General features: G+C 38.3%; 1 protein-coding gene across 2 annotated transcripts in view; it reads left to right on the plus strand.

Moving 5' to 3' along the window:
* The window catches only part of NBDY (negative regulator of P-body association), a 50,941-nt gene that overhangs the window by 18,328 nt on the left and 10,591 nt on the right, over window positions 1–22,022 (plus strand). Inside the window, exon 3 of one of the 2 annotated variants that reach the window (XM_059158719.1) lies at window positions 8–2,089. The exons of the other annotated variant lie outside the window; for it this stretch is intronic. The gene's annotated coding sequence lies outside the window, so the exon portion shown is untranslated. Of the gene's footprint in view, window positions 1–7; window positions 2,090–22,022 lie in introns of those variants that run through there. 2 annotated transcript variants of the gene reach the window in all.

The raw sequence follows: 22,022 nt of genomic DNA on the forward strand, positions 1-22,022 counted from the left end.
TTTTCAGAATATATTCTATAAAAATAAAACAGTGGATGCATTGATTTATTTGTGAATTTATCAACAGATTTTATAATGAGCAATAAGGATAAGCTTTATATATGAAAACAAAAATGTTCTTCAGTTTTTTTTAATAAAATTTTTTTTAATAAAATTTCAACTCTTCAGAAAAGTCAAAAGACATCCTTCATGTAGATTCATCCATTTTTTATTTTGTTACATATAATTTCTTTGTTTATAAATGTATACATGTTTTTATGTTATATATTAATATTACATGTTATATATAATTATAAGTGTTGCTGAACCATTTGGAAGTAACGTGCAGATACTATGACACTTCAGCCTTGAACACTTCACTTCGTTACTTCTCAAGAACAAGGGCATTACTTTCATCACATTTAGAGAAATTTAACACTGATACAATTCTGTTATCTAACATAACTGTCCCGATCAAAATTTTAAAATTGTCCTAAGAGTGTCCTTCAAAGCTTTTTATTTGTTTTGGTACAGGATCCAGTCAAGGATCATGTACTGTATTTGGTTGCCATTGCGCCTTTAATGTAAATCTAGAAAAGAACTAACTCATCTTTTCTTAAAAATTTTTCAAAATATTGGCAGCTCTGATGGGTCCAGGCAGTTGTCCTACATGTGTGTCACAATTTGAGCTTGTCTGTTTCCCCATGATTAATTTAAGCATTTTTAGCAAAGGACTACATAGGTGATGCTGTGTCCTTGCATCACATCGGAAAGCACAAAAGCCTGTTTTATCCCACTCATTATTGATGGTGCTAAGTTTGATCTTTTTAAAAGATTTTTTTAAGAGCTGTTTACATTCACAGCAAATTTGAGAACATATAGAGATTTCTCATATATCTCCACCCCTACACATGCATAGCCTTTCCTGTTAACATTCCCTATCAGAGTGGTACATTTTTCACAATTAATGAAACTGTACTGACATACAATAATCACCCAAAGTCCATAGTTACATTATTTCACTCTTACTGTTAAACATTTTGTGAGCTTAGAAAAATGAATAATGACATTTAATCTCATTATAGTATCATATAGAGTATTTCCACTGCTTCAAAAGACCTCTGTGTTCTGCCTATTTGCCCCTTCCTCCAAGCCTCTGGCAACCACTGGTCTTTTTACTGTGTCCATAGTTTTACCTTTTACAGAATGTTAATAATTGAAATCATACAGTATATGGCCTTTCAAATTTACTTATATCCATTAGTAATATGCATTTAGGGTTTCTCCACATCTTTTAATGATTTGATAGCACATTTCATTTCAGAGTAACATTCCATTGTTTGTACCAGTTTATTTATCCATTCACCTACTGAAGGACACTGGTTGCATCTAAGATTTGGCAGTTATGAATAAAGTGCTATAAATACCTACATGCAGATTTTTGCGTAGACATGTTTTCAACTCCTTTGGGTAAATATCAGGAAATATAATTGTTTATATTTGGTTTTTCATATTTATACTTATATATTTTATGTACATATTGTATATGTGTATACATGTACATATTTTTTCTAAACAATTTGACAATAAGTTGCCTCATGAATCCTGTGTAATTCAGTATGTATTTCCTAAAACTGTATTCATTTTTCACCCATTATACCATTAAATGTCATTTATTTAAAAAAAGAGAAAAGAATCTGGTCCAGGGTCCAATCTATCTATAATCATGTCGCATTGAACTGTCATATTTGCTTAGTTTCCTTCAATCTGCAGTAGTTTCTTAGATTTTCTTTATGTAGAAAAAATAGTTTTGAAGAAACAATAATTTTTTAGAATGTCCTTGAATTTCAGTTTGTTTGATGGTTTTTCATGATTACATTCAATTTATACACTTTTGTCAAGGATATGACTGAATTGATGTCTGTTTCTCAGTATATTGTGTAAGGAGGCACATGGTATCATTCTGTTCTATAACTTTTAGTTTCTTGTTACAGAATTTTGTTTAGGAGATTGAAGAATGTTAGGTTGTGTCCATTGGTGATGTCATGGATAGCTAGGCAGGTACTCTTCTCTTTTCCCATGGGAAACAATAGCTTTTTTTTTTTTAAAGAAGGTTTTTTTTTTTTTAAGACTTTATGTATTTGTTTATTTATTTATTTAGTTACATCATGTGAGTGGGAGTCGGATGAGGGGCAGAGAGAAAGGGAGAGAATCTCAAGAAGATTTTGTGTTCAGCACGAGCCTAACATGTGGCTTGATCTCATGACCCTGAGACTGTGACCTGAGCTGAAATCAAGAGGTGGATGCTGGGGCACCTAGGTGGCCCAGTCGTTAGGCGTCTGCCTTTGGCTTGGGTAATAATTCCAGCGTCCTGGGATTGAGCCCTGCATCATGCTCCCTGCTCAGTAAGGAGTCTGTTTCTCCCTCTCCCACTCCCCCTGCTTGTGTTCCCTCTCTTGCTATGTATTAAATAAGTAAAGTCTTTAAAAAAAAAAAAAAACAACCAAAAAAGAGTTGGATGCTAAACCACCTGAACCACCAAGGAGCCCAAAACATGTTTTTATGGACATGTTATTATGATGGATTTAGGTTTTCCTAATAGGCAGCCTGTTTTTTTGTCTACTTTACCTGTTTATAGAAGTGCTTATCATTAAATAGAGTTGCCATGTCTATTCTACAATCATATTTTCTTGCCTTAGAGTATTTATTACTCTGCCTATTGGTCTGTTTCTCTCTCTCAGAAGAGTTTTTTCAGCAGCCTCACATGCACATTGTCCTTAGGCACATTTTTCTGTAATGTTAGCCAGTTTTTTTCCCCTTACCATTCATTGCTTTCCTGTACTACTTTCTTATTTTATAATTATTTCAAAGACTTTATTCTGTGAAACCAATTCATCATATTCCTTATTTTATATTTTTTAAATTCCAGTATAATTAACATACAGTTTTATAGTTCTAGGTGTACAATATAATGATTGAACGATTCCATACATTATTCAGTGATGATCAGGATGAGTGTGCTTTTAATCACCCTCACCTGTTTGACCCATTCCCCTTCCACCTACCATCTGTCAACGTGTTTGTTTCTGTATAGTTACTCTAGATTTTGGTCTCCTTTTTCCTAGTTTATTTTATTTCTTAAATTGCATATATGATTGAAATCATATGGTACTTATCTTTCACTGACTTTTTTTTAACTTAGCATTATACTCTCTAGCTCCATCTGTGTTATTGCAAATGACAAGAGTTCATTCACTTTTATGGCTGAGTAATACAATGTGTATATAAACCACATCTTCTTAAATCAGAGAGAGAGAGACAAACCATGAGAGACTCTTGACTCTGGGAAACAAACTGAGGGTTGTGGAAGGGGAGGTGGGGGCAGAATGCCCCTTGTCCCACTCACATGATATAAATAAATAAATGCAGAAATAGATAAAATCTTAAAAACAACAACAACAACCCCGAGGAGGCAAGGTGGCGGAGAAGTAGGAGGCGCTGTTTCAACCTGTCCCCTAAAGTGAGCTGATTATCTACCAAAGAACTCTGATTACCCATGAAATCAGCCTGAAATTAGAATTATACACTTCTGGATCTCTACGGGGGCAGATGACACCAGTGCCCAGGTAAAGCGGAGTGTGAACATCGGACTGATACCAGAAGATCAACAAAAGGGGGAGGGAGTCACCAGAAGACCCATTGGAAAATAATACCCCAATACGAGTTCCCTGTGATTGGGGACCAGCATTAACTTGGAGTCTGGTTGAAAGCACTCAAAAAGAGCAGAAGATCTTAAGGGGAAATTGGTGGAATCAGGTGGTTAGGGAGAGGGTCTTAAGCCCACAGACCCAGGACTACCACCGCTGGTGCTGAGCCAGAGACAGTGTGGCAAATAAGTCAGGTGTTGGTGCCTGAGCCGCTGGCGCTTGTGAAAGGGTCTGGGTGGTGGCATGCATGAGAGTCTGGTGTGGACCCCCACCGGCGCTCTCTAGAAGCACAGCCTTTTGCACTCTGCAGGTGCGCTGCACTACCAGGGTCTGAGTTGTGCTCCACATGCTCCTGTGAGAGAGAACCATGCAGGTGCTAGCCAGTACTCTCTAGGGCTGGGAGAATCTGACCACTCCCAGCCTGGGCCAGCATGAAAATCTCACTGTGCTCTCTCTGGTTGGGACCTCTCCAGCGGTCTGGACCTGCCCAGAAAGCCACAGAGGAGGCAGCCACTGGAAGCCAGCTCTCTGGACTAGTACTTCTCATGGTTTTGGTAATAGCGACCCCTGAGTCTGTGACTGGGGACGTGCTCTGCCGGCGGCAGAGGGCTTGTTTATGTGCTCTGGAGCACCCAGAGGGGAACAGGCTGGGGCTGCTCTCTGAGACGGAGGTCTGGGTACAGTTTGATTTCCTCTATACCTCCAAAGAACCACCAAAAATGGCCAAGGGGAGAGAAGAAAAAATGGGGGGGGGGGGCCTCCAGAGAACAAAAGCTTGAAAAGATGGTTTCCTCAGAGCCCAGCCTCTTGATAGGGGGCAGGAGGACTCTAGCAAGACTGTCTGAAAAACCATACAGTAGGCCCCTCTCCCAGAGAGCCAGCCAAACAAAAAACCAAAACCAAAACCAAAAAAAACACAAAAGGACAACCACCACTACTTCATGCGTACTACTTTTATTTTTAATTTGTGCCCACTATTCTCATTCTTTGTAGTTTTCTTATAATTTTTTAACCTAGTTACCATCACAATGAGATGTTCAGTACAACAAATTCCATGATAACCTTTTAACTTGAACTTCTTTGACACATATACCTGTGTTTTTCTTTTTCTTTTCTATTTTTTTAATATTCATATAGAGATAAGCTTCAAGGTAATCCTCTTTCCCCAATCAATACTACCCCTATATATAAACCAGTATAAATGACCATTTATCTCAGGGAAGTTGAGTCCTTTAACAAAGAGAACAAGATACACCCAGGAAGAATCAAAATAACCTTCCTTGCCCACAATGAGAATTTATAACGACTCTCCTATCTTTTTTTTTTTTCTGTCAGTATTTCTGTGTATTTGTTTTTGTTCTAGTAGTATCTAAATCTTACACTTGGGGTTCATTTTGGCTGGGTTATTTTTATTTTTTTTTCTTGTCATTTACTTCTGTTAGTCTTTTTGTTTGTTTTTTGTTTGTATACTTTATAAATCTTATATTTGGGTCCCATTCAGGGTGGGTCTTCTCTTTTATATTTTTTTCCTCTCTCTTTCTTTTTCTTTTTTCTTTCTTTTTGGTGGGAACTCCTGATTGCTCAGTAGCATTCCAGGGTGCACCTTCCCTGCATCATGGTTGATACATTCAGCTACACATCCCCTTAGCCATCTCTTACCAAAACGACTAGGAGGAGGAATGCCCAACAGAGGAAAAATTCAGAGACTGTGCCCTCTCCATCAGAGCTATTGGATGTGGAAATAAACAGTATGTTGGAAAGAGAATTCCAGGTAACACTTATCCAGGCAATGGCTAGATTGGAAAAAATCATTAATGCCAAAATGTAATTGATTAGGGCAGAAGTCAAAGTCACCAGGGAAGATGTTAACAATGCTCTCAATGAGTTCCAATCTAATCTAAATTCTCTAACAGCTAGTGTAACTGAGGCAGAAGATAGAATTAGTGATCTAGAGGACAAACTGATAGAGAAAAAGGATCAGGAGGAGGCCTGGAACAAACAGCTTAGAAGGCATGAAAACAGAATTAAAGAAATAAATGACTCCATGAAACGTTCCAATGCCAGAATTATGGGAATCCCTGAGGGGGAGGAGAAAGAAAGAAGACTAGAAGATATAGTTGAACAAATTTTCCATGGAACTTTTCCCAATCTGGTGAATGGAATGAGCATTTGTGTCCGAGAGGCAGAAAGGTCTCTCCCAAGATCACAGAATCTAGAAAGACCTCAAAACACCTGATTGTGAAAATGATGAATCATAATTTTAGACAGGAGCTCTTGAGAACAGCTGGGGGGAAGAGATTCCTTACATACAGAGGAAGGCTCATCAGAATAAGGGGAGACCTGTCCATAGAATCCGGGCAAGCCAGAAAGGGCTGGCAAGATGTATTCAGGGCACTAAATGAAAAGAACGTGCAGCCAAGAATATTTTATCCAGCAAGACTGACATTCAAAATGGATGGAGAGATATAGAGCTTCCAAGACGGGCAAGGTTTAAAAGAGTATGTAACCACCAAGCCAGCACTACAAGAAATATTACGGGAGGTTCTATAAAAGAGGAAAAAAACCAAGAATATCATTGAACAGAAATTATGGAGACAATCTGTAGAAGCAAAGACTTCACAGATAACATGATGTCAATAAAAATGTATCTCTCAGTAATCACTCTCAACATGAATGGCATTAATGTGCCCATAAAATGGAACAGGGTTGCAGACTGGATAAAATGACAGGATCCATCCGTATGATGTCTACAAGAGACCCATGTTGAACCTAAGGATACATCCAGACTGAAAGTGAAGGGATGGAGAAGCATCTTTCATGCCAATGGGCCTCAAAAGAAGGCTGGGGTAGTAATTCTCATATCAGGTAAATTAGATTTTAAAGTAAAGACTGTCATCAGAGATACAGAAGGACACTGCATCATTCTTAAGGGGACTATCCACCAAGAAGATCTAACAATTGTAAATACCTATGTCCACAATATGGGAGCAGCTAACTGCTTAATACAACTGTCAATAAACAAAGAGTCATATTGATATGAGTACAGTAATAGTAGGGCATCTTAACACAATACTCTCAGCAGAAAATCAGTAAAGAAACAAGAGCATTGAATGACACATGGAACCAGATGGACCTCATAGATATATACAGAACATTCCACCCTAAAACAAAAGAATAATCATTATTCCAGACTAGGCCACATACTGGGACAAAAATCAGGGCTCAACTGATACCAAAGGATTGAGATTATTCCTGAATATTCTCAGATCACAGTGCTTTGAAACTGGAGCTCAACCACAAGAAAAAGTTCGGAAGGAATTCAAACACCTGGAAGCTGAAGACCATCTTCCTTAAGAATTCTTGGATCAACCAGGAAATCAAAGAAAAATTTAAACAATGAGACATTGTGAAGACATTTCTGTCCAAAACTATGGGATACAGCAAAGTTGGTCCTAAGATGGAAATACATAGTCATCCAAACCTCCCTCAAAAAAACCTGAAAAATCCAGAATACAACAGCTGTCTTTACACCTTAACAAACTGGAGAATCAACAACAAAGTAAGCCAATTCGACACACAAGAAGGGAACTAATCAAGTTTAGAGCAGGGATCAATGAGATAGAAACTAGAGGTACAGTAGAATGGATCAATGAAACTAGAAGCTGGTTTTTGGAAAAAACCAATAAGATCAATAAACCATTGGCCAAACTAATCCAAAAGAAAAGATAGAGGACCCAAATAATAAAATTATGAATGAAAACGGAGAGGTTACAACTAACACCAAAGAAAGAATAACAATCATCAGAAATTATCAACAGTTATGCCAATAAATTAAGCAACGTAGATGCAATGGATGCATTTTTTGAAAACTATAAACTTCCAAAACTGAATCAGGAAGAAATTGACAACCTGAATACATCAATATCTAGTAACGAGATTGAAGCAGTGATCAAAAAACAAGAGCCCACTACCTGACGGATTCCCTGTGGAATTCTATCAGACTTTCAAAGAAGAAATAATACCTATTCTCCTGAAGCTGTTTCAGAAAATTGAAGCAGAAGGAAAACTTCCAGACTCTTTTTAGGAAGCCAGCATTATCCTGATCCCCAAACCAGGCAATGACCCCACCAAAAAGGAGAATTTCAGACCAATATCCCTGATGAATATGGTTGCTAAGATTCTCAACATGATCCTAGCTCACAGGATCTAACAGCACATTAAAAAGATTATACACCGTGATGAGGTGGGATTTATCCCTGGGTTGCAAGGGTGGTTCAACATTCGCAAAACAATTAATGTGATAGAACAAATCAATAAGAGAAGAGAGAAGAGCCACATGGTCCTCTCAATGGATGCAGAAAAAGCACTGGATAAGAAACAGCATCCATTCCTGATGAAAACATTTCAAAGTATAGGGATAGAAGGAACATTTCTCAACTTCATAAAATATACCTCTGAAAAACCCACAGCAAATATCATTCTCAATGGGGAAAAGCTGACAGCCTTCCCTTTGAGATCAGTAACACAACAAGGATGCCCACTCTTGCCACTTTTGTTCAACATAGTACTTGAAGCCCTACTCACAGCAATCAGACACCAAAGAGAAATAAGATGTATTCAGATATCCAAGATCTATAATGAACTCCTTAAACTGAACACACATACAATGGATAATCATGTCAAAAAATGGGCAGAAGACATGAACAGACACTTCTCCAATGAAGACATGCAAATGGCTAACAGACATATGAAAAAATAAATGTTCATTATCTTTAGCCATCAGGGAGATTCAAATCAAAACCACATTGAGATACCACCTTGCACTAGTTAGTATGGCCAAAATTAACAAGACAGTAAACAACGTGTGTTGGAGAGGATGTGAAGAAAGGGAAACCCTATTACACTGTTGGTGGGAATACAAGTTGGTGAAGGCACTTTGGAAAACAGTGTGGAGATTCCTCAAGAAATTAAAAATAGAGCTTCCCTATGACCCTGCAATGGCACTACTGGGTATTTACCCCAAAGATACAGATGTAGTGAAAAGAAGGGCCATCTGTACCCCAATGTTCATAGCAGCAATGGCCACAGTCCCCACACTGTTGAAAGAATGAAGAAGCCCTTCAATGGACAAATGGATAAGGAAGATGTAGTCCTTATATACTATGGAGTATTATGCCCCCATCAGAAAGAATGAATACCTAACTTTTTGTCAACATGGACTGGACTGTAGGAGATTATGCTGAGTGAAATAAGTCAAGCAGAGAGAGTCAATTATATGGTTTAGCTTATTTGTGGAGTATAAGGAATAACACGGAGGACATGTGGAGATGGAGAGGAAAAGGGAGTTGGAGGAAATTGGAGGGGGAGATGAACCATGAGAGACTGTGAACTCTGAAAAACAGTCTGAAGGTTTTGGAGGTGTTGGGGGTGGGAGGTTGGGTGACCCTGGTGGTGCGTATTATGGAGGGCGTGTATTGCATGGAGCACTGGGTGTGGTGCATAAACAATGAATTCTGTTATGCTGAAAAGAAATTTAAAAAAAAATCGGTGGGGGCACCTAGGTAACTCAGTGAGGTAAGCCTCTGCCTTTGGCTCCGGCCATGATCCCAGGGTAGTGGGATCAAGCCCCACATCAGGCTCTCTGCTCAGTGGGGAGCCTGCTACCACCCCCCATCCCCGCCTGCCTCTCTGCCTACTTGTGATCTCTGTCTGTCAAGTAAATAAAACCTTTAAAAACAAAACAAAACAAAACAAACAAACAAAAATCCCACTATTTTTTCTTGTGGGAAAAGAGAAAAGTACCTGCCCAGCTATCCACGACATCACCAAAGGACAAAGCCTTACATTCTTCAATCTCCTAAACAAAATTCCTAACAAGAAATTAAAAGTTTAAGTTCTAGAAAAAATTGATACCATGTACCTCCTGACACAGTATACTGAGAAACAAACATCACTTCAGTCATATCCTTGACAAACATGTATATACTGAATGTAATTTGGTGATAGGCATTAAGGAGGGCATGTGATGTGAAGAGCACTGGGTGCTAAACACAATTGATGAATCATTGAACACTATATCTGAAACTAATGATGTACTATGTGTAGGTTCATTTAAGTTAAAAAAAAAGAATTAAAAAAATAAACCACATATTGTTTATCCACTCATCAGTTGATACACACTTGGGTTGCTTTCATATCGTGCTGCTGTAAATACTGTATTTTGCGATAAATCTAGGGGTGCAATATATCTTTTTCAAAATAATGTAATAACATACGGGTGCATTTTTTTCCAAAATAATGTTTTCATATTCTATCAGTAAATACCCAAAGGAGAAATTATTGAATCATATGACAATATTATTTTTAATTTTTGGAGAAACCTCTACTGTATCCAGAGTGGATGCACCAGTGTGCATTCCCACCAACAGTGCATTAGTGTTCCATTTTCTGAATATACTTGCCAGCAATTCTTTCTGTTTTTGTTTTGGCCATTCTGACAGATCTAATATTTCATTGTGGTTTTGATTTGCACTTCCCTGATGATGAGGGATATTGAGCATCTTTCCATTTGTCTCTTGACTATCAGTATGTCTTCTTTGGAGAAATGTATTTTCATTTCTTCTGTCCATGATTTATTTGGATTATTTCTTTTTTGGGTACTCATAAGTTTTTTAGATATTTTGGAGAGTAACACTTTATCAGATGTGTCATTTTATTTTTCTGATTGTTTCCTTCATTGTACAGAAGCTTTTTATTTTGATGAAGTCCCAGTGGTTTATATTGGTTTTTGTTTCCCTTGCCTCAGGAGACATATATAGAAAGAAGTTGGAGATAGTCAATGTCAAAGAGATGACTGCTGGTATCTACTCTAGGGTATTTATGGTTTTATGTCTCACATTTAGGTCTTTAATACATTTTGAATTTATGTCTGTCTTTGTTGTAAGAAAGCGGTTAGTTTAATTGTTTTGCATGTTTCTGTCTGGTTTTCCCAGTCCCATTTGTTGAAGAGACTGTCCTTTTCCCACTAGTTATTCTTTCTTGCTTTGATGAAGATTAATTGACCATATAATTGTGGGTTCATTTCTGGGTATTCTATTCTCTTCCATTGATTTATGAGTCAATTTTGTGCCACTACAATACTGTTTTGATCGCTAGAGCATTTGCAATATATCTTGAAGTCCAGAAATGTGATGCCGCCAGCTTTCATCTTCTTTTTCAAGATTATTTTGGCTATTTGGCTTTTGTGGTTTCATACAAATTTTAGGATCATTTGTTCTAGCTCTTTGCAGAATGCTTTTGGTATTTTATAGGGATCAAATTAAATATGTGTATTGCTTTGGGTAATACAGGTATTTTAACAATATTTGTACTTCAGATCCATGCACATGGAATGTCTTTCCTTTTTTGTGTGTCATCTTCAATTTCTTTCTTCAGTGTTATGTACTTTTCAGAGGACAGGTCTTTTACCTCTTTCATTAGGTCTATTACTAGGTATCTTACTGTTTTGCTGCAGTTATAAATGGGATAGATCCTTTGACTTTCTGTTGCATAATTACTGATCTATAGAAATTCAAAAAATTTTTGTAGGTTGATTTTGTATCCTGCATTTTTACTGATTCATATATCAGTTCTAGAAATTTTTTTGTAGAGTCTGTCAGGTTTTCTACATAGATTACCATGACATTTGTAAATAGTAAAATTTTCACTTCTTCCTTGCTGAATGAATGAATGCTTTCTATTTCCTTTTCTTGTCCAATTGCAAGGCTAAGACTTCCAGTACTATATTAAATAGTAATGGTAAGAGTGGACATCCCTATCTTCTTCCTGACCATAAAGAAAATGCTCTCAGTTTTTCCCCATTGAGGATGATACTAGCTATGGGTCTTTCATATATGGCCTTTATCAAGTAGAGATATGTCCTTTCTATCCATACTTTATTGATGGTTTTTGTCATGAATGGATACTGTACTTTATCAACTGAGTTTTCTGCATCTATTGAGAAGATCATATGGTTCTTGTTTCATTTACTAATGTGGTGTAACACATTGATTGATTTGTGAATATTGAACCGCCCTTGTAATGCAGGAATAAATCCCACTTGGTTATGGTGATTAATTTTTCTAATGATTTGTTGGATTCAATTTGCTATTAATTTATTGACAACTTTTGCATCTCTGTTCATTAGGAATATTGGTCCTTAGTTCTGTTTTTCAGTGGAGGTTTTATCTGTTCCTGATATGAGGGTGATGCTGGCTTCATAGAATGAATATGGAAGTTTTCCTTCCCTTTTTATTTTATTGGAATAGTTTGAGAAGTTTAATTCTTCTTTAAATGTTTGCAAAAATGTACTTGTGAAGCCATCTGTTCCTGAATTTCTGTGTCTGAAGAGATTGTTGATTACTAATTCAGTTTTCTTGCTGGTTATCATGCTGTTTAAGTTTTCTGTTTCTTCCTGTTTCCGCTTTTGTAGATTATGTTTCTAGGAATTAATTCGTGTCTTCCAGGTTGTCCAATGTGTAGCCATATAGGTTTTCATAATCTCTTATACCTTTATTTCTCTGATATTGATTGTTATTTCTTTTCTCTTATTTGTGATTTTATTTATTTGGGTCCTTTCTCTTTTCTTTTTCAATAGTTTGGCTAGGTGATTAATTTCATTAATTTTTTTCAAAGAAACATCTGATTCCACTGACCTGTTCTAATGTATTTTTTGTTTGTTTGTTTTAGTTTCTATTTCATTATCATTTTATTTCTACTCTTAATATTATTTCCCTCCTTTAGCTGCTGTGAGGCTACTTTTATTGTTCTGTTTCTAGCTTCTTTCTAGGCTAAGGGTGTTTATTTGAGATTTTTCTTGGCTCTTGGGACTGTTTCGCTACGTACTTCCCACTTAGAAAAACTTTTGCTGTCTCCCAATGGTTTTGGACCATTGTGTGTTCACTTTTTTTGGTTCCATGTTTTTTTAAAATTTCTTCCTTGATACTGTGTTTTACACATTCATTGTTTTGTAGCATGTTGTTTAAACTCCATGTATTTGCTTCCAAATTTTTTTCTTGCATTTGACTTCTATTTTCATAACATTATATTCAGAAAAGCTGCATGGTATGATTTCAATTTTTATATTTGTTAAAACCTGTTTAATACATGACCTAAATATTTTTTAAAAGACATTTATTTGAGAGAGAGAAAGCATGAATAGAGGGAAAGAGCAGAGGGAGAGAGAAGCAGGCTCCCAACTGAGGAGGGACCACAATATGGGACTTGATCTCAGGACACTGGGATGGTGACCTGAACCAAAGGCAGATACTTAACTGAGGCACTTTCTCTCTCCATCTGTTCATAGCTGAGAACTTCCTTAATCTGGGGAAGGGAACAAGCATTCGTGTCCAAGAGACAGAGAGGACCCTCCCAAAATCAATGAAAATTGATCAATACCCCAATATATAATAGTGAAGCTTGCAAATCATAGAGCTAAGGATGCTACCTAAGAGCAGCAAGAAGGAAGAAATTTCTTATGTACAGAGGAAGGAACATCAGAATAACATCAGACCTGTCCAGAGAGACCTGGTAAGCCAGAAAGGACTGGCAAGACATATTCAAGGTACGAGATGAAAAGAACATGCAGCCAAGAATACTTTGTCCATCAAAGCTGTGACTCAGAAGAGTTGGAGAGAGAAAGTACTTTCAGGAAAAACAAAAGCTGCAAATATGTGAACCCAAGCTAACCCTGCAAGAATTATAAAGCAGGGTTATTTAAGTGAAGAGATCTAAAGAGTCACATAGACCAGGTATTAACAGAAACTACATGAACAGGGACTTTATAGGCAATACAATGGCACTAAATTCATATCTTTCTGTAGTTACTCTGAATGTAAACAAGTTAAATGGAGCCACAAAAAGACAAAGGGTTTCAGATTGGATTAAAAAAAAAAAAAGTAGGACCCATTTATATGTTGTCTACAAGAGATGCATTTTGAATTTAAAGACACTGCCAGATTGAAAGTGAGGGGATGAGGATACATTACCATGCTAATGAACCTCAAAAGAAAGCTAGAGTAGAAATCCTTTTAACAGACAAATTACTTTTTATTTTTATTTTTTAAATTTATTTTATTTTCAGCATAACAGTATTCATTATTTTTGCACCACACCCAGTGCTCCATGCAATCCGTGCCCTCTATAATACCCAACAGCTGGTTCCCCCAACCTCCACCCCCTACCACTTCAAACCCCTCAGATTGTTTTTCAGAGTCCATAGTCTCTCATGGTTTGTCTCCCCTTCCAATTTTCCCCAACTCCCTTCTCCTCTCTAACACCCCATGTCCTCCATGCTACTTGTTATGCTCCACAAATAAGTGAAATCATATGATAATTGACTCTCTCTGCTTTACTTATTTACTCAGCATAATCTCTTCCAGTCCCGTCCATGTTACTACAAAAGTTGGGTATTCATCCTTTCTGATGGAGGCATAATACTCCATAGTGTATATATGGACCACATCTTCCTTATCCATTCGTCCGTTGAAGGGCATCTTGGTTCTTTCCACAGTTTGGCAACCGTGGCCATTGCTACTATAAACATTGGGCTACAAATGGCCCTTCTTTTCACTACATCTGTATCTTTGGGGTAAATACCCAGGAGTGCAATTGCAGGGTCATAGGGAAGTTCTGTTTTTAATTTCTTGAGGAATCCACACTGTTCTCCAAAGAGGCTGCACCAACTTGCATTCCCACCAACAGTGGAAGAGGGTTCCCCTTTCTCCACATCCCCTCCGACACAAGCTGTTTCCTGTCTTGCTAATTTTGGCCATTCTAACTGGTGTAAGGTGATATCTCAATATGGTTTTAATTTGAATCTCCCTGAGGGCTAGTGATGATGAACATTTTTTCATGTGTCTGATAGCCATTTGTATGTCTTCATTGGAGAAGTGTCTGTTCATATCCTCTGCCCATTTTTTGATATGATTATCTGTTTTGTGTGTATTGAGTTTGAGGAGTTCTTTATAGATCCTGGATATCAACCTTTTGTCTATACTGTCATTTCAAGAAATCTTCTCCCATTCCGTGGGTTGCCTCTTTGTTTTCTTGATTGTTTCCTTTGCTGTGCAGAAGCTTTTGATTTTGATGAAGTCCCAAAACTTTAATTTCGCTTTTGTTTCCTTTGCCTTTGGAGACATATCTTGAAAGAAGTTGCTGTGGCTGATATTGAAGAGATTACTGCCTATGTTCTCCTCTAGGATTCTGATGGATTCCTGTCTCACGTTGAGGTCTTTTATCCATTTTGAGTTTCTCTTTGTGTATGGTGTAAGAGAATGGTCCAGTTTCATTCTTCTACATGTAGCTGTCCAGTTTTCCCAGCACCATTTTTTGAAGAGACTGTCTTTTTTCCACTGTATATTTTTTCCTATTTTGTTGAAGATTATTTGACCATAGAGTTGAGGGTCCATATCTAGGCTCTATACTCTGTTCATTGGTCTATGTGTCTGTTTTTATGCCAGTACCATGCTGTCTTGGTGATCGCAGATTTGTAGTAAAGCTTGAAATTAGGTAACGTGATGCCCCCAATTTTATTTTTGTTTTTGAACATTTCCTTAGCAATTCGGGGTCTCTTCAGATTCCATACAAATTTTTGGATTATTAGCTCCAGCTCTTCAGAGAATACTGGTTGAATTTTGACTGGAATGCCATTAAAAGTATAGATTGCTCTAGGCAGTATAGACATTTTAACAATGTTTATTCTTCCGATCCAAGAGCATGGAATGGTCTTCCATCATTTTGTGTCTTCTTCAGTTTCTTTCATGAGTGTTCTGTAGTTCCTCGAGAACAGATCTTTACCTCTTTGGTTAGGTTTATTCCCAGGTATCTTATGGTTCTTGGTGCTATAGTAAATGGAATCGATTTTCTAAATTCCCTTTCTGCATTTTCATTGTTAGTGTATAAGAAGGCCATTGATTTCTGTACATTGACTTTGTAACCTGCCATGTTGGTGAATTGATGTATAAGTTCTAGTAGTTTGGGGGTGGAGTCTTTTGTGTTTTCCATATAAAGAATCATGTCATCTGCGAAGAGACAGAGTTTTACTTCTTCATTGCCAATTTGGATACATTTTATTTCTCATTGTTGTCTGACTGCTGTTGCTAGGACTTCTACTACTATGTTGAACAAGAGTGGTGAGAGCGGGCATCCTTGTCATGTACCTGATCTCAGCGGGAAGGCTGCAAGCTTTTTCCCATTGAGGATGATATTTGCTGTGGGTCGTTCATAGATAGATTTGATGAAGTTCAGGAATGTTCCCTCTATCCCTATACTTTGAAGCATTTTAATCAGGAACGGATGCTGGAATTTGTCAAATGCTTTTTCTGCATCAATTGAGAGGACCATGTGGTTCTTCTCTCTTCTCATATTAATTTGTTCTATCACATTGATTGATTTGCAAATGTTGAACCATCCTTGTAGCCCAGGAATGAATCCCACCTGTCATGGTAGATAATCTTTTTAATGTGCTGTTGGATTCTGTTCGCTAGGATCTTGTTAAGAATCTTAGCAACCATATTCATCAGTGATATTGGTCTGAAATTCTCCTTTTTGGTAGGGTCTTTGCCTGGTTTGGGGATCAGGGTAATGCTGGCTTCATAGAAAGAGTCTGGAAGCTTTCCTTCTGCTTCAGTTTTCTGAAACAGCTTCAGGAGAATAGGTGTTATTTCTTCTTTGAAAGTTTGGTAGAGTTTCCCAGGGAATCTGTCAGGTCCTGGGCTCTTGTGTTTTGGGAGGTTTTTGATCACTGCTTCAATCTCGTTACTATATATCGGTCTATTCAGGTTGTCGATTTCTTCCTGGTTTAATTTTGGGAGTTTTTAGTTTTCCAGGAATGCATCCATTTCATCTAGGTTGCTTAGCTTATTGGCATATAACTGTTGATAATAACTTCTGATGATTGTTTCTATTTCCTTGGTGTTTGTTGTGATTTCTCCCTTTTCATTCATAATTTTATGAATTTGGGCTTTCTCTCTTTTCTTTTGGATTAGTGTGGCCAGTGGTTTATCGATCTTATTGATTCTTTCACAAAACCAGCTTCTAGTTTCATTGATACATTCTACTGTATCTCTGGTTTCTACCTCATTGATCTCAGCTCTAATCTTGATGATTTCCCTTCTTATGTGTGGAGTTGGTTTGATTTGTTGCTGATTCTCCAGTTCCTTAAGGTGTAGAGACAGCTGCTGTGTTCTGGATTTTTCAGTTTTTTTGAGGGAGGCTTGAATGGCTATGTATTTCCCCCTTAGGATCGCCTTTGCTGTATCCCATAGGTTTTGGACTGAAGTATCTTCATTCTCATTGGTTTCCATGAATTGTTTCAGTTCTTCTTTGATCTCCTGGTTGATCCAAGCATTCTTAAGCAAGGTGGCCTTTAGCTTCCAGGTGTTTGAGTTCCTTCTGAACTTTTCCTCGTGATTGAGCTCCAATTTCAAAGCACTGATCTAAGAATATGCAAGGAATAATCTCAGTCTTTTGGTATCGGTTGCGTCCTGATTTGTGACCCAATATGTTGTCTATTCTTGAGAAGGTTCCATATGCACTTGAGAAAAATGAGTATTCTGTTTTTTAGGGTGGAATGTTTTGTATATATCTATTAGGTCCATTTGGTCCAATGTATTATTCAATGCTCTTGTTTCTTTATTGAATTTCTGCTAAGAGAGGTGTGTTAAGATCTCCTACTATTAATGTATTCATATCAATATGACTCTTTATCTTGATTAACAGTTTTCTTATGTAATTGGCTGCTCCCATATTGGGGGCATAGATATTTACAATTGTTAGATCATCTTGGTGGATAGTCCCTTTAAGAATGATGTAGTGTCCTTCTGTGTCTCTGACTACAGTCTTTAGTTTAAAATCTATTTTATCTGATATGAGAATCACTACCCCGGCCTTCTTTGGAGCCCCATTGGCATGAAAGATATTTCTCCATCCCTTCACTTTCAGTCTGGGTGTATCTTTAGATTCAAAATGGGTCTCTTGTAGACAACATATGGATGGGTCCTGTCATTTTATCCAATCTGCAACCCCGTGCCGTTTCATGGGCGCATTTAGGCCATTCACATTGACAGTGATTATTGATAGATACGTTTTTATTGACATCGTGTTACCTTTGAAGTCTTTCTTTCTGTAGATTGTCTCTATATTTCTGTTCAGTGCTACTCTTAGGATTGTTCCTCTTTTATAGAACCGCCCTTAATATTTCCTGCAGTGTTGGCTTGGTGGTTGCACAGTCTTTTAAGACTTGCCGGTCTTGGAAACTCTTTATCTCTCCATCCATTTTGAATGTCAATCTTGCGGGATAAAATATTCCTGGCTGCATGTTCTTCTCATTCAGTGCCCTGAATATATCTTGCCAGCCCTTTCTGGCTTGCCAGGTCTTTGTGGACGGGTCTGATGTTATTCTGATGGGCTTTCCTCTGTAAGTAAGCAGCCTCTTTGTCCTAGCGGCTTTCAAGAGATTATACCTACAATTATGATTCCTCAATTTGACTGTCAGTTGCCTTGATGTTTTTTTGGAATCTGTAATCTTGGGTGGAGACCGTTCGGCCTCTAGTACATGAACACTGGTTCCAGTTGTGAGATTGGGAAAATTTTCATGAAGAACTTGTTCCTCTATATCTTCTAGACTTCTTTCTTTCTCCTCCCCTTCAGGGATTCCAATAATCCTGACGTTGGAACGCTTCATGGCATCATTTATTTCCCTGATTCTGTTTTCGTGGCTTCTAAGCTGTTTGTTCCAGGCTTCTTCCTGATCCTTTCTCTCTATCTGTTTGTCTTCCAGATCACTAATTCTATCTTCTTTCTCAGTTACCCTAGCTTTGAGAGAATTTAGATTAGATTGGAACTCATTGAGAGCATTGTGAACCTCATCCCTGGTAGCTTTCAGCTCTTCCCTAACACTGAAAACATGATCTCTAGTCATTTTCAGTTCAGCCCTAATCAATTCCGATTGGTCATCCATGCCTTTCTCCAACCTAGCTATTGCCTGGATAATTGTTAGCCTGAATTCTCTTTCCGACATATTGCCTATGTTGATAGCCATTAGCTCTGTTGCAGAAGGTCCATCCTCTGTATTTTTCTACTGTTGGGCATCGCTCCGCCTAGTCATTTTGGTGAAAGATTACTGAACATATGTAGCTGGATGTATCGACTGTGGTGCAGTCAAGGTGCACCCTGGAACACTTCTGAGCAATCAGGATTCCCCACCCAAACGAGAGAAAAAAGAAAAAAAGAGAGAGAGAGAGACAGGAAAGAAAGGGAAGATAAAAGAGAAGGTTCAGCTCAAATGGGCCCCAAGGTAAGATTTATGAAGTATACACACAAAAACAGACAAACAAAAAGACTGATAAAAGTATATGACAAGAGAAAAAATATATATATGTGCAAATATAGGAAGAACCTCGTCAAAAAGAACCCCAAGTGTAAGATTTATATAATATCAGGACAAACACAAAAACACAGAAACAGTGGTGGAAGAAAAAGATTGGAGAGTGGTTATACATTCTCAGTGTGGGCAAGGAAGGTTGTTTTGATTCTTCCTGGATGTATCTTGATATCTTTGTTAAAGGACTCAACTTTCCTAAGATAAAGGGGGATTAAAAATTGTTTTACCTATAGGGGCAGTATTGATTGGTGAAGGGGGATTACTTTGAAGTTTAAGTCTATATGAATATTAGAAAATAAAAATGAAATATGAATAAACTAGACTAACCTAAACTAAAATTTAAAAAAAGAAATTTAAAAAATAGAAATGCAAAAGAAAAACACAGGTGTATGTATCAAAAAGTTCAGGTTAGAAGGTTATTATGGAATTTGATGTACTGCACAGCTCACTGTGATGGTAAATAGGCTAAAAAGTTATCTATATATAAAAAAAAGGAGCCAGAATAGTGGGAACAAATTAAAAATAAAAGTTGTCTTATGAAGTAGTGGTAGTGGTTCTCTTGTAGTCTTTTTTTTTTTTCTTTCCTGGTTGGTTTTCTGGTGGAGGGGCCTGCGACGTGGGTTTTCAATCAATGATGTTCCCTGAGTTAAGTCCTTCAGTCCCGCTCAAGGGTTTGGGCTCTGAGAAAACCATTTTTTTCAGGCTTTTGTTCTCTGGAGGTTTTTATGATTGTTCCCTTTTTTTTTCCTTTTGCCTTGACTGCTTTTGATGGTTTTTGTAGGTTTAGAGGAAAGCAAACTGCACCCTGACCTCCCTCTCAGAGAGAAGCCTCAGTCTGTTCTTCTGTGGGTGTTGCAGAGCCCATATAAATTTCCCCTTGGCTGCTGGCAGAGCAGGTTCCGAGTTGCGGCCCTTTGGGACACAGGATCTTCTGCTTGTCCCCAAAACCATGGCAGCAGTAGCTGTCTGGGCAGCTCCAGACTGCCATAGAGGTTCCAAGCAGCGATCGCACACTGAGATTTTCCTGCTGGCCCAGGCTGGGAGTGCCTGGTCTTTTTGGGTCTCAGAGCACCTGGATTGCACACACCTCTCTCAGTGGAGGCCTGCGGGTCACGTGCGCATCTCAGGCTCTGAGAGTGGGGCACAGGTCCAAAAGTACCAGGCTGGGCCTTCACACACCTCTCTCCGGGGAGGGTTTGGGGCGCATGTCTTAGGCTCTGAAACAATGGCGTGCGTCTAAGAGCGCCAGCTGGGCCTTTGTGTACCTCTCTTAGGGGAGGAGGAGAGGCACGCACATCTCAGGCTTTGTAGCAGTGCTCCCGCCTTCTGCTGTCTGGTGTGGATCCTATCCCCTCACAGGAGCCAGACCCCACACAATCTCGGGCGCTCTCGTGGCTCAGGGACCAAGACCTGGTTTCTCTGCTGCATTCTCTCTGGCTCAGTGCCAGGGGAGGCTGTCCTGGGGCCGGGGACTTAACCCTTAAGCTAGCCCCAGGGTCCCTAGCCACCCTGATTCCCACAATTCCCCCCCCCCCCCCGCCACAATCCTTTGCTCTTTTGGAGTGCTTTCAACCAGTCTCCAAGTTAATGCTGGTCCCCAGATGCAGGGCATTCTCGCTCATATTAGGTGTATTACTTTCCAAGCCGTCGCCTCTGGTGGCTCCCTCCCCCTTTTGTTTATCTTCCGATATCAGTCCGCCATTCCCCGCCGCTTTACCTGCCCGCTGGCATCTTCTGCCCCTGTAGAGATCTAGACATGTATAATTCTGATCTCAGGCTAATTTCATGGGTGATCGGAGTTCTTTGGTAGGTAATCAGCTCACTTTAGGTTACAGGTTGAAAAGGCGCCTTCTCCTACTTCCCCGCCATCTTGTCCCCCCAACAAATTACTTTTTAAACCAAAACTGTAGTAAGAGATGTAGATGTAGATGTATCATACTTAAAGGGTCTATTCAACAAGAAGATCTAAGAGTTGTATGTATCTATGCACCTAACATGGGAGCACCCAGTTGTATAAACCAATTAATCACCAATGTAAAGATACATCAATAATAGTACATTAATAGCAAAGACCTCAACACTCCATTCACAACAATGGACGGATAACTAAGCAGAAGATCAACAAAAAAACCACCACTTTGAGTAAAACATTGGGCCAGATGGACTTCGCAGAAATATACAGAACATTACATCCTAAAACAGAATATTATTTCTTCTCAAGTACACATGGAACTCTCTCCAGAATAGATCACATAACTAGATCACAAATCAGGTCTTAACTGATATCAAAAGATTGGGATTATTCCCTGCATATTTTCAGACCAAAATGCCCTGAACTGGAAATCAATCACAGGAAGAAGTTTGGAAGGAACTCAATCACTTGGAAGTTAAAGAGCATCCTGCTAAAGACTGATTCTATTAACCAGGAAATTAAAGAAAAAAAGAAAAAAAAACACAAGTCATTGAAACTAATGAGAATGAAAACACACTGGGCCAAAACCAGTGGGATACTGCGAAGGAGTTCCTAAGAGGGAAATACATAGCCATTCAAGTCTCTCAAAAAACTAGAAAAATCTCAAGTGCACAAGCTAACCTTACACCTAATGGACCTGGAGAAATAACGTCAAATCATGCCAAAAGCAAGCAGTAGCACATGAATAATAAAGATTAGAGCAGAAATCAATGAAATAGAAACCAGAAAAATAGTAGAACAGAACAACGAAACTAGAAGCTGGTTCTCTTAAAGAATTAACAAGCTCTATAAACCTCTCACCAGACTTATTTAAAAGAAAAGGGAAAGGACACAAATTAGTTAAGTCTTGAATGAAAGTGGAGCGATCAGGACTGACACCAAGGAAATAGAAACAAGTATTAGAAATTATTACCAGCAACTATATGCCAAGAAATTAAGCTAT

Source organism: Mustela lutreola, chromosome X (assembly GCF_030435805.1).
Source record: "Mustela lutreola isolate mMusLut2 chromosome X, mMusLut2.pri, whole genome shotgun sequence".
NCBI classification, from domain to species: Eukaryota; Metazoa; Chordata; class Mammalia; order Carnivora; family Mustelidae; genus Mustela; species Mustela lutreola.